Raw genomic sequence first — 14,362 nt, 5'->3', positions numbered from 1 at the left:
ATAGAGGCCAATTTCTTATCTTAAAGAAGAACTGGATCTATCTTTGCATTGGGGCCAAATATTCTTGTTGTTTCTAGGATTCAAATTGTTGATTATCTTCATGGAGATCGAGGCGATTGATTAGGAAGAATAGCTTGTCAAAGGTTAGGATCAAAGTACTAGTTGCATGAGGGCACTGTCATTACATTATCATTGGACTGAAGGGGTTGAGTACACTCTTGGCCATAATGTCATCATTTTACTTTTGTAAATGCCTCAGGAATCAAAATAGTAATACATAGTTGATTCGATGGTCTGCAATACATGTGTGGATTAAAAATGGCAACAACTTACAGATCAGAAGCAAGAGAAGAACAACAGGCTTCTCTCTCTCGAAAGGTCCATGTTATCCTTCAACAGTCAAAGGATATCTGGAAGGAAGATGTAAAAAGTAATGGTCTCTTTGAACTTGGATCCAAACTACAGGGTACAAAGTCAGAGGATGTACTCCTATGGTTGCACACATTATATATGGATTTGTGCCTAATAGAGAAATCAGATTGGAAAGGGTCAAGTTGGGCCTTGAAGCAATCCATGCTTGCTTTGATACAACCTAGGTTCCTAGAGAATTCTTGTGAAAAGTTTAGACTCACAGTCGCCTCTTGTCTTAGTAACATTTGGGCCTTAACAACGTCACTACTACCCTACAATGATGACATCATGAGAAGGATATTTCGGGTGATGGTAGAATCCCTCCAACAGCTGGAAAATATCACCCTTCCTACCTTTTTTCAAAGGTGTAGAATTTTAGAGTGCATGGTGAAATTTAGATTTGGTATCATTATGTTGGATCTAGAGTATGATGACTTAATCCTTTAGATTCTCCAACACTTTTGCACCAACATTACAACATCACATCCAAACTTTGTCAAAACATACATGCAAAAGATGATGTCCCTGATATTAGGAGAAGATAAGGCCATCTGCAAACAACTGAGATCCAAATTGTTTGCCATTTGGAAGATGGAGCTAATTGCATCACATATTGCCTATGCATTATCTGAGGGGTTGGTCAAACAAAACATTAAACTACTTATAAATAAGTTGACCAAGGAGGAACTAAGAAGGATTTATGGAGATAGTAAGAAGGAACTAAGGAGAAAGGGCCTATGCTTTGTATGCAAGGGAATTTTGGCACTTAACCACTCATGCTCAAATGTCATTAAAAAAATAGAGGGGACTCTTTCCTACTATTGTGATGAGGATTCCTCTACGGTAGTCAAGTTCGTTAATTTTTAGGAGAAAACCCATAACGGATCCGAGCCATCAAGTATAGGTGATGAGTCGCGATGTGATGTCATTCATAAATACATACATGATAAGCCAATAATAATCTTAGAAGCACATGGAGAGAGGGAGGAGGAAATTGTTCCTAATGTTGTTGATGAGGTAGACTCTTGTGCAACTGAGTCCATTAATTTCCAAGAGGACATCCATGAACAATAGGAGCAGTCAAGGGTAGATAACAGTCCACTAGTGCATCTATGTTTGACAACCAAAGAGGATAAACAAGAGATTGTCTCCACAGGTGGAGAAGACCAAGGGGAAGACATATAGGGAGAATTGAGTGAGGATCCAGTAGTGGTAAACCAGCATGGTGAGCATCACCATAAGGGGGAGAATGAAAAACATAGTGATCAATATGAGCCATTAAAGGCTCGAGTTGGGATATTATAGTTGGGCATCTAGCGCAGACAGATACAAAGACATTTAGCAGGGCACCATAATTTCTAAGAGAGGATTGTCGAGAAAAGATTAAGCTTTTCAAGACCTATCTTAGGATGTTGAAGCAGAGGATTCAAACAATCTGAGCCATTGTCTTACAAGAGAACAAGAAAAATTTAGGAGCTCATAAGAGTATGTGTCGATTTAGTGTTCAAGTTGTCAAGTGTTGAGGAATGACTCATGTCCCTCACAAGGAAGAAAGAGGAGTACATATGGGAGTTCAAAAGAATCCCTCTACATGAGTACATAGATAGGGCTTGTGTTACTACCAACCCACATTTATACATTAGGGAAAGCAGGGTAGATTTCTCTAAATGGATCAGGTTGGGTGACCAAGTGGAGCAGCATGAGTTGAGCATCAAACAACATCATCATAGTAGACTTATTCCATGTGTAGCCATTCATGCATTAGACCCTTCCCATAGGATGGATTGGCAAGAGATTATGAGTTGGAACTCTATGGATGGAATGATTCCTAGGAGGATACTCTTAAGCAAGGGAATATTGTAGCTTGGAGGCATGTGATAACACACTTCTATCCATTTAGGATCATGTAGCATCGAGGCATGTGATAACACACTGGTTTGTATGGGATCCTGGTATTAATGTACATATGCTTATACAATGGATAGAAATGGATTACTTAAGGGCAAGAAATATTTGGGCAAGGGGATTTGTAATAGTCCCCTTTCTTGATATGGTCAAAATGGAAAAAATCTACCCATGAAATTTACCGTGGTATTTTCCCATGGTATATGTCCATGGTATTTGTCTTCGTTTTTTGAGAGAAAACAATAAAATAATGTTTCTAAAGAGTTCATCAAGCCTATAAAAGAGGATAGGAGTTAGGCATTTGGATCATCCTAATTTTATCTATCTCATTTTTTTTTTTCTTGAGAACTTGGCATGGCCAATTCCAGTTTGATTCCAAGGACGAAAACCCCATGGGTGTGATTTTTCTGATGGATCCAGCCAGAGTCCATGATTGTGCTTTAGTGTCTTTGTTTTCTCTTCTAAGGAGAAATTGTGCATGCCATTGCAGGGGCTCTAATATTATTATATGGGCATGTATTATTTTCTTCAGTTAATAATATAAAGATTTCTAGATCTCATTGTGTTCAGTGTTTTTGATTGCAATCAAATATAAATAGAACACTAAAGTGTTCTAGATCTGTGAAAATTTTGATGTTTGTGATCGTACAAAAACTCTCAATCAATTAATTCAAGTTGGTGGGTGTTAGTTAATGTCTGCACCTACCAATAATGGTTGGCAGACATTGGTGGCTAGATTTATGCATGGAATATAATCATCGGGATCAGGGTTGGAATTTGTATTTCTCTTTACCTATCATAAAAAAAAAAAATTGACGTTTTAGGGGGGTCCAAGAGGGGACGACAGCTAAAAATATATGTAAAATAGCCTTATAAAATGTTTTAATTTCGTAGCCAATATGGGTCATTCATTAGGCGGAAATCTGACGGTATAAGTTATGTTTAATTTAGGGTTGTTTTCCCTAGAAGGCAACCCCTCGCTATATATGAGGGAATTGTATGGCAGCTATGCAGATGTGTATTCTGAGTGAGAAAGAGATAGGAAATTGTGTGAGAGCGAAGAGGGAATTACAACAGATCTGTTATAGGTTATATCTCTTCATTTTGCTGGATAATATAAAACAAAGGACTACCTATTTCTCTGTGGACGTAGCCCAAATTGGGTAAACCACGTATATCTGTGTCTCTCTTGTTTTATGTGTTTTTTCTGTGTTTATATTTCTACAATATTTTTTGCACTCAAGAAATAGGTTTTCACCTCGAGAGATTTGATCCCTCTCGGCGCTTGATAGATCTGGTGTTAAGATGGATCTAGGCTGGTATATAATTTTCTAACAATAAACATTAATAATAGGCTTTTAAGGTTTCTGAAAGTATCATGCCAAGTCACATTGGAAAATTAGCACAAAACATTATTAAATATGTACTTTTTGACTATGGAATCTCCCTGATAAATTCCAATATTCTTGCTCCAAAAACCTCTGTCCTATATTTGAATAGGTTTTATTCAAATCTACAAGTTTGAAGGCCATTCGACTCATTTGGAAGGGATGTGACTAGTTCAACTTCCTTCAACTGAAATTTGTGGAGATATTCGTGTTTGATAAGGTGTAAAATAGTCTAGTGAAAAGACGGGTTTATACGTGGCTAGCTAATTTGTTTCATCTTGTTAATGTTTGCATCTAAATATGGGGTTTTCACTTTCCTCCATGTTAGATGTGTAATCAGGGAAGGTGGTCATGTTGGCTTTCACATTGATGATAGTTATTTTTTGTTGGAACATTATTTGGCACCAAGCATGTGATCTATATGCAAGCATCATTGATCTCAACTGGGAAGCAGTGGTTAAGTGATAAGGTGGTTCTCAATTTTAGAGCTGATGTGCTAAAGATACTTGCAGAAGGAATGAATATTTTCCCATTGAATTATACTGAGTATGTTCCTTGTCATGATTTAAAGTATATCAACACTCTGAAAATTTTGAATTATTTTCGAAGAGTGAATTTTGAAAGAAATTTGTCTTATCCACTTGAGGAATGACCTTTCTGTTTAATATCTCCTCCCAAAGAATACAAGATCCTAATAAAATGGCTAAATAATAAAGATTATGTGTGGTGAAGCAATATGAACCACTCGCATCTAGCAGAAAGTCAAAGGTGGGCAAAATTGGGTGCATAAGTAGGGTAAACTATGGTGGTTCCCTGGTGGTGGTACTCATTTCAAGCATGGAGCTTCAAAGTACATCCAAAGGTTGGGAAACACGATAACTAATGGAACATGGGATTTATGAGCCGTAGGAGTGGTGCAATTTCTTGATGTTGACTGTGGTTTTGCAAGTTCTTCAGCTTATCTACCTCCACTGGGTGTACAAACAATGTCATTTGATCCAAAGGATGGGCATGAGAATCATATTCAATTTTCTCTTGAATGGTCAATTAGTGCCATGATTACAGTTCTTGGTAAAACACAACTACCTTATCCAAGTACTTTGTTTGAAATGGTCCATTGTTCATGTTGTCATGTCGATTGGCACGAAAATGATTGTGTTTTTCTTAAACAAGTGGATTACCTTTTGAGAGCTAGTGGTTACTTTGTTTATGTTGCACCTCCTGCTCACAAGAATGATAAAGGGTATCCCCATCAATGGGATAAATTTATGTTTGACAACTTCAATGTGTGGGAATTTTTATTGTTCATCAAGTTCAAATAACAATTTGGGTCAAGCAAGAAGATAAGGCATGCGAACTACAAAAAGAAAAATAAAAAAGACTGGTTTATGTGGTCAAGCACATGATCACATAAACCATTAAAAAATTGTCATGGATGAAACCATTACAAAATATTCTAACTTTAATTCCATAAGTAGAGAACACTCGACAACTTCCTCCATTGCTGGAGTGTTTATCAGTATTCCCTAAATGACATGAGAAAATAGGGATTACTGTTGAAAATTTTAGTGCACACAAAATAGTTTGGTAGAGGCAAATCAATGAATATTGGACACTTATGAATGTCAATAAATATGATATTCGAAATGTAATGGATATCATCCATTTCTATGGCTGATTTATTGATGGTTTAAGCACAAACTTAGTTTGGGTGATCAATATAATTCCTCCAAGCTCAAGGAATACTGTACCTACTATCTATTAGAGAGGCTTGAATGGATATTTTAATGATCGGTGTAATCCATTTTCTACTTATCCACGTACATATGATTTGGTTCATGCATTCTAATTGTTTTAATACTATAAAGGCGATGGTAGAGGTTGCCAAATAAAATACATTAAACTAGAGGTGGATCGCATTCTTCGCCCACTAGGATTTTTCATCATCCGAGATGACTCAATGATAATCTCAAAAGTCGCATATTTTTCAGCCAAATTCCTCTATGATGCAAAAGTATATAATTTGGAAGGTGTTGGAAATTGAGGAGACCAACTGCTAATTTGTTAAAAGGTATTGGAAGTTGTCCTTCAGAAGGGTATTAAGCACACTGATAGATCTTGTCCATGGGATTTTAATGCTAGCACAGATATTTATGGCATTTTCAAATAAATATATACCATCAAAAATACGTTTTTTAAATTTGAAAACACATCATGAATGAAGGCTAGATAAAAAAATTAAACGTAATTAACGGCTAAAATTCCCTATGATGGGCATTTTTCCCATCAAATCCTAGCTCTCATCGGGATTTTCTCTCTATGATAGTTGGTTTCTCTTCTAAAGAGCACCATCATTATTATATGAGTCGCCCCACAATCTTCACCGACTAGATTATGTATATAACAAACTTTCATTGGGCCACCACAACTTAGAATCCACTGATATTATTCCATATATTTGCAGGCCTTCTCTCCTTGTGATACTAAATCCATTTTGAGGTGCCCTGGAGAATTTTGACTTTTTTGGACAAATGGATTATGACTCTGGCATCTATTTTGGGCCCACTTGAGCTAGCATTTACTCCAGTCCTCCAATCATAAATTTATTCTAAACTCCTTCAGTTGGTCCAAATCGACAAGGGTGTTTAATCGTGGCTCAACTATTAGTTTATTTACTAGTCATGGTCAACATGTTGATCGCTCCTATACTTTTGTCATCATTCCCAAACACTCTAAAGCTCATTGAGGTAACTATCGTCATAGAGGAACAATTCAAATGTAAAAAGTAAAAAAATAAAAAAATTGAATGAGGCTCTAGATCATGAGCTTTCACTCTCGCCTGCATCAATTAGCCGAAGACAAAACACCTTGAATAACCTGGATGCTCCCTTGTGTAAGCTTCCTTTCACTCAGAAACAAAAGGCCATAAAAACAGTAGAGCAACCCCACAAACTTGATCTCAAAATGTAAGGATATTGGGATGAGGTGATAAAACTAAAATAATAAGCTTTTATGGGTTGTTGGGTATATTTCAGGATGATTGGCGTCGAGATGAAAGGGTGGGTGGAGTTTTGGTGGCTCCCTCTACTCAAATATCGACCCCAAATTAATGCATTACAAAATAGTTGGTTCACTTTTTATTTTCTCTCCCCAGATGATGCAGACTGCATAGTTTCCTCTCCTTGGGTCAAAGGTCATGGCTATCTATCTCTCCAGAGATGGTATTTTGGTTTTGACCTGGCCACTAACTTTCTATGGTGAAATATTATCCGGGTCAAGCTTCCTGGACTTCCTCTTGAACTCTGGACTAGGATGGTCATCTTAGATATCACTAACAACATTGGCAAGCTCTATTATCTAGACGAAGGTTGCCTTGGGGGCATGGACAAGTGCATTGCTTGGGTTATGGTGGAAATAACATTATCAAGAGGTCTTCCAACGAACATTGATCTTTACTGGGGGACCATGCTCGTGAAAACAGATACTAGATTGCTAGATTGTCCCATTCATATGCCTATGTTGTCACAACATTGGCCACCTTCTAACTGAACGTCTTGAAATATTACAAAGGGCCATCTTCATAACTGTGAGATTCGCCAACAGATTGTTCCTCCAAAAGCGGTTGGGAGGCAAGATATTCCATTGGTCCACTCCACATTTCTTCACAAGGAGACATGTATCATTTATCCTCCTAATTGTATAGCTCTGGATGATAACCCCCCCAAAAATAGACTCTTCTCGACCCTCCTCCCCCTTCTCTCCTCCAAAAAAATTTCATCAAATCTTCCTCCCATGTCATTTCCAAACCACTTTAGAGGCCCATAAATCCTACTAATGCAACCCCTCGACCCTCATCCTTTCCACTAGACACCTCCCTTGTGCCTTGTTGAAATGTAATAACGAATTGTGTAAAAATGAGTAAATCTTTATTTACTACTAGTTAGTTTTATACTTAATAGTAGTTATGTAATAGAGGAGAGGCTCTTATAAAACTAATGAATGCCCGAGATAATGTAATCATGGAGAATCATTCTTGATTAAATAAAGATCCAATCCCTTTCCCTGTGGATGTTTCCTTGACACACTGTCAAGGTTTTACCACATAAAATATTGTGTTTACTTGTGTGATCTTTTTGGTTTCCATTCAATTTTCATTTCATTTATTTCTTGCTTAATTAACTACTCGAACCAACAAGTGGTATCAAAGCTCAAGGGATGCACTGTGTATTTGCGAAAGGTTAAATGCAATGTATATTGGTTGCAACCAAGGGGATCGACTGCCTAGAAAAGGTAATGCCCTTGTTGTGCCGTTTTTTTTTTAATTCACTTCGGCCTGTTGGTGGTCATCCTGTCAAAGAAAGGTTGAATGCAGTGCATTGAAACCATTGGCCTATTCCGAGCTGCCCAGAATTACGTTGAATCCTTCTAGCCTGTGCAGAGTTGTGTGCCATCGTTGGATGAACATTGTTGAGGGGAAATTACCGCAAAGCATTCATTGTTGGTGCCACAGAGCATTCATCATTGGTGGAATGATGTCCATCGTTGGAGAAATGCACAGTGCCGTAGAGAGTTCATCGTTGGTGGAAAATTGTCCATCGTTGGAGGGATGCACTGTGTCATAGAGCAGTCCACAGGAATAGTTGAGTTTGAGGAACAATCGAATTTTTATTGAGTCGTCTTGTGAAAGACAGAGCCCAGTAAGCAAGCCATAGATCAACCTATTTGAAAATCGAGGAGCATTTTGTCGTTTTTCTTGAACAAGGAAGAGGAGGCCACTGCTGCTACGTGAAGAGGGTTTCTAAAGGAAAAACCAATATTGTTTCTCACTGAAAAATCTGGGTATTTGTGAAAAATTATTCCTTTCTTTTTAAAAGCAAATCTTTTCAGAAATTGTTTGTTGTGAGTTTAGAAAACCATTGAATTTTTTTTCCCTAGAAAACTGGAGTGGTTTTTCATTAAATTGAAGAAAAGAAATTTCCAAATTCTCATTAAATTGATAAAAAAAGAGGGCAATTTTTTTTGGGGGAAAGGAACAAATTCTAGAATTTTTTTAAGTAACAAAAATTGGAGTAGGTTTTCTGTTCAGTTTTTTTTTAAGAAAAGAAAGAAAAGGAAACTCAAGTAACCAGGAAACCCTAGGTGAAATACAACAACCCTAGGAGGAAGGATTAGTAGGAAAGAAATGGCAAAAATGATTAATGAAAAGTTCGAGGTGGAGAAATTCACCGGCAAGAACAACTTTGCTTTATGGAAACTAAAAGTTAAGGATTTGCTGGTGCAATAAGGGTTGCACAAAGCATTAGACGAGGTACTCAAGTAACCAGGAAATCCTAGGTGAAAAACAAAAACCCTAGGAGGAAGGATTAGTAGGAAAGAAATGGAAAACATGATGAATGCAAAGTTCGAGGTGGAGAAATTCACCGGCAAGAACAACATTACTTTATGGAAACTGAAAGTTAGGGATTTGCTGGAGCAATAAGGGTTTCACAAAGCAATAGACGCGATGAAGAAAAAACCTATTGGCATGACATATTTGGACTCAGATGACTTGGATGCCCGAGCTCTCAGTACCACCAAGTTATGCTCGACAAATGAAGTTCTTTTCAATATAGTTGAAGAAACTTCAGCAGTAGGTTTGTGGGGAAAACTAGAAACTTTATATATGACCAAATCGTTAACCAACATAATTTATCTAAAAAGACAATTGTACAGTCTTTGGATGAAGGAGGGTACAAAAATTGCAGAACATCTAAATGTTTTTAATACACTTATTTTCCAATTGTCGGATATGGAAGTTAAATTTTAGGAAGAAGATAAAGCTATCACCTTGCTGTGTTCCCTGCCTAAGTCATGGGACCACTTCGTTACCTCTATCAGTTTGAGCACAACTGAGTCCTTGGAATTTGATTCAATTGTGGGAGCTTTGTTAGCTGAATAAGTAAGGAAGAAGTCCAATGTTGAAACCTCTGCATCAGAAGCCATGGTAGCCAGAGGACAGTCAAAATAAAGAGGGGAGAAAACAAGGGGCTCTTCCAGGTCTAAATCAAAGGGTAAAAAGTGTAAAGCCAAATGCTGGTACTGCAATAAAATTGGACACCTCAAGAAATACTGTTGGAAATGGAAAGAGTCTGAAAATCCAAAGAAGGAAGAAAATCAATTTGATTCAGGTATGATAGATGAAGTTTTATCTGTTGAAGAATTATGTATGATAGATGAAACTTTACCTGTATGCAATGTCTCTCATAATTTTGAAAGTTGGTTGTTAGACTCTCGTGCTTCTCATCACATGAGTCCACACAGAAATTGGTTTACCTCATATGAAGCTGTAAATGGTAGTTCTGTGTTTATGGGTAATAATGGATCACACCAGACTATTGGGATGGGAAATATCATTATTAAAATGTATGATAACATAGTTAGAACACTAACTAGTGTTAGACATGTACCTGAATTGAAGAAAAATTTGATTTCTTTGGAAGTTTTGGACTCGAATGGTTATAAACTTACAGGTCAGAATGGAGTGTTGAAAGTCTCAAAAGGCACCTTAGTTGTTATGAAAGTAGAAAAGGTCAAAAATCTTTACAGACTCGAAGTAAGTAATCAGGTTAGTGAAGCAGTGATTGTGTCAGAGAATGAAGAATAAGGTACTCGCCTATGGCATAAGTGATTGGGTCACATGAGCAAGAAAGGTCTTCAGTTACTGATGAACCGTAAACTAATTCTGGATTTGAAATCCTTGAAGTTGGATTTATGTAAACATTGTGTATGGAAAACAGTGTAAACAGAGGTTTAAAACTGGAAGTCATAATAGTAAAGAAATTTTGGACTATATTCATTATGGTCTGTGGGGACCATCTCTTGTTGTATTGTATGGAGGTGCTTTATATTTCTTAACATTTATTGATGATTTCTCCCGAAAAATTTGGGTCTTTATGTTAAACAAGAAAGATGATGTATTCAATGTCTTTAAAAAATTTAAAGCAATGGTAGAAAAAAAAACAAGCAAATCAATTAAATGCTTAAGAATTGACAATGTTGGTGAATTTACTTCTCTAGAATTGGAACAATATTGTAAGGATGAAGGAATTGTTAGACATAAAACTGTTGTTTATACCCCTTAGCAAAATGGTTTTGTCGAACGTATGAATCAAACTCTTATGGAAAGAGTCAGAAGCATGATCAACAATGCTAAGCTGCAAAAGGAGTTGTGGGCAGAAGCAGTATCCACTACTTGTTATTTAGTTAACAGATCACCTTCCATAGCAATTAACCGTAAAATTCCTGAATAAGTTTGGTCAGGTCAGTCTTGTGATTATTGACATTTAAGGATATTTGGTTGTGATGCCTATGCTCTTATAACTAAAAGTCAGTGTCCAAAATCGGATCCAAAATCAAAATGTTATGTCTTTGTTGGGTATGACTATGTGGTGAAAGGATACATGTTGTGGGATCCTACTTCACAGAAAATAGTTATTAGTAGAGATGTAACATTTGATGAATCTTCTCTTTTAAAATCAAATGTTGAAAGAATTGAACAGGAACAAGTATCACCAAATCAACAAATTCAGTTGGAGATTAGACCTTTTTTCCAAAGTTGAATGGAAGGAGAGACATCTAGAGGAAAAGGTGATGAAGATACAAAGGAAACTGTCGAAGTTTCTGAACTAGTTCAACAACCAATCACTATAAGAATGTCTACAAGGGAAATAAAAACTCCCAAAGGGTATGAAGCTTTTGCTTCATCTTTTTCTTTGATTACTGAAGTTGGGGAACCTTCTTGTTATCAGGAAGCAGTGGATGATACAGATAGCGGAAAATGGAAAACGACTATGGAAAAAGAAATGGATTCCTTAGCCAAGAAAAATACCTGGGAACTTGTGGAAACTCCTAAAGGGAGAAGTGTTGTTGGATGCAAATGGGTCTTCAAATTGAAACAGAAAGTTGATGGAAGTGTCGAAAGTTATAAGGCAAGACTGGTAGCAAAAGCATATTCTCAGGTGAAGGTATTGACTTTCATGAGATTTTTTCACCAGTTGTAAAACTTGTTTCGATTTGTACTATGTTGGCACTAACTGCATTACTTAACCTTGAGTTAGAACAGTTAGATGTTAAAACAACCTTTCTACATGGTGATTTGGATGAAGAAATATATATGGAACAGCCAAAAGCTTTTATACAAAATCGCAATAGAAGATTAGTTTGCAAGCTCAGGAAATCATTATATGGCCTGAGGCAGTCCCCAAGGCAATGGTACAATAAGTTTGACTCTTTCATGGTGAGCCAGAACTGTATTAGAAGTGGGTATGATCACTTTGTATACTTCAAGAGTTTCAGTGGTATATTCATTATCTTAGTTTTGTATGTTGATGATATGCTTATTGCAAGCAAAAGCATGGAAGAGATCAATAGGTTAAAGGCTCAACTCTCTAGGACGTTTGATATGACGGATCTTAGAGTAGCAAAACATATCTTGGGCATGGAGATACACATAGATAAGAAAAATGGTAAGCGTTGGTTATTACAACAAAAGTATGTGGAAATAGTACTTGAAAAGTTTGGTATGAACAGTGTGAAACTTGTTAATGTTCCATTAGCTTCCCACTTTAAGCTTTCTTCGGTTTTGAGTCCTAGAATCGATGAAGAAAAGAAGTATATGTCTTGTGTATCATATGCTAATGTTGTAGGCAACTTAATGTATGTGATGGTATCTACAAGACCTGACATTTCACCTGCAGTTGGAGTTGTCAGCAGGTTCATGGAAAACCCAAGTGAAGAACATTGGCGAGCAGTGAAATGGGTGCTTCGGTATTTAAGAGGCACAAGTGATCATTGCATCATCTTTACTGGTAGTGAATTATCAGTTTGCGGATATGTGGATGTTGATTATGCAGGTGATTTGGACAAAAGGAGATCTACTACAGGTTATGTCTTTCCTCTTGCTGGTGGAGCAATTAGTTGGATGTCAAAGCTTTAGGAAACAATTGTGTTGTCCGCTACTGAAGCAGAGTATATAGCTGCTTCAGATTCCAGTAAAGAAGCAATCTGGTTAAAGGGTCAACTTGATGAGACTGGAAGGATGCAAGAGAGAGTGAACGTATTCTTTGAAAGTTAGAGTGCTATTCACTTGGCTACAAATCTATCTTATCACAGCAAGACCAAGCACATTGATGTAAGGTATCATTTTCTGAGACGTGATCGATGGTGGAAAAGTAGCTCTCAAGAAGGTCCATACTCGGGAGAATTGTGTAGACAGATTCACGAAGCCAATTACAGTAGAGAAGTTGCGATGGTGTTTATCTTCTCTTGGCTTGCAAAAGAGATGATGAATGGGCATGGGAAACAGATTAGGAAAATTGTTGTCAAGGTGGAGTTTGTTTAAATGTGACAACAAATTGTGTAAAAATGAGTAAATCTTTATTTACTGCTAGTTAGTTTTATACCGAACAAAAATTATGTACCGGAGGAGAGGCTCATATAAAAATGATGAATGCCCAAGATAATGTAATCATGGAGAATCATTCTTGATTAAATAAAGATCCAATCCCTTGTCTCGTGGATGTTTCCTTGACACACTATCAAGGTTTGACCACATAAAATATTGTGTTTACTTGTGTGATCTTTTTGGTTTCCATTCAATTTCATTTCATTTCTTTCTTGCTTAATTAACAGCTGGAACCAACATGCCTCCATTTTCATTCACTGGCTCTCCTTCATCAGACCCATATTTCCATTCTCTAATTAAATTTAGTGCTCCCTCAAGTCAAGCTTAATCTCTCCATTTGCGGAAGTTGTTGAATTGGAGGATCTTCCCTGCGACTCTTTGAACACCATGGAACCTATGATGATAAAGAGGTATGTTTTTGTTGCTGACAATGTACATATTATCCCAGTGTCCCATAAGAATGTTACTTCTTGAAGAAAGAGAAGGACAAAATTTAAGAAAATTTCCAACTATACATTTGCCTCACCCAACCTTTTAGCACAATTTCAAGATCCACAAGAAGATTGTGCCTCGCCTATCATAGAGCCTACCTCTTTCAAGGTTGGACACCTCGAAGTTTCCCCCCCTAAACCTCAAGTCGTTAGAGAAGAGTTACTCATCATTGTTGCCCCTAAATGATCATCATGTCTTTGAATGTTCAGGGCTTGGGATCGGCCCAAAAAATACGATCTATGAAAAGCATTATTGAAATCCATAAGCTTGATAGAGTGAAAAATACAATGTTTTATTTTTCATTGTTTAAATTGTATTTTTGACTATTAAATAGAGCATATACGTGACCAAATAAAATTTTAACCACAAAACTCAATTTTTTTCTATATATAGATATATATGAAGTTGATATGAACATAAATTAGTTAGCATAGATCTTCAAATAGTTTATTTAAATCTTTTGTTGAAATATTTTTGAAAAAAAAATAAGATTTAAACATCAGACTCAACAAAAAACTATGAAATGCAGGGAGAAGGCTTGGGGATTTTTATTACAGATCTATCCTAACTGCCTTGTGTGTGCTTGTAATGCTTCTGGTTTATCTCGTGGTCTAGTTGTTATGTCGAATCCTCACAAATTCAGCTTCAAGGCTTATAATACCACTGCTGGATTGTTAATCACAGGTGGTAAGTGGGACTCTAAAACTCATCTCAGAACCATCAA

At 36.8% G+C, this 14,362-nt stretch overlaps 1 pseudogene; it reads left to right on the top strand.

Annotated features, from left to right (window-relative positions):
* The first annotated feature begins 4,004 nt into the window (after positions 1-4,004).
* On the top strand, positions 4,005-5,772 carry LOC149190999 (putative methyltransferase PMT7 pseudogene; annotated as a pseudogene).
* The last annotated feature ends 8,590 nt before the right edge of the window (positions 5,773-14,362 follow it).

Source organism: Pinus tabuliformis, chromosome 3_1, assembly GCF_031772625.1.
Source record: "Pinus tabuliformis cultivar Carrire ecotype Pingquan chromosome 3_1, CPIR1, whole genome shotgun sequence".
NCBI lineage: Eukaryota > Viridiplantae > Streptophyta > Pinopsida > Pinales > Pinaceae > Pinus > Pinus tabuliformis.
Note: the sequence above shows the minus strand (reverse complement) of the source record. Positions and strands in the feature narration are given on the sequence as shown.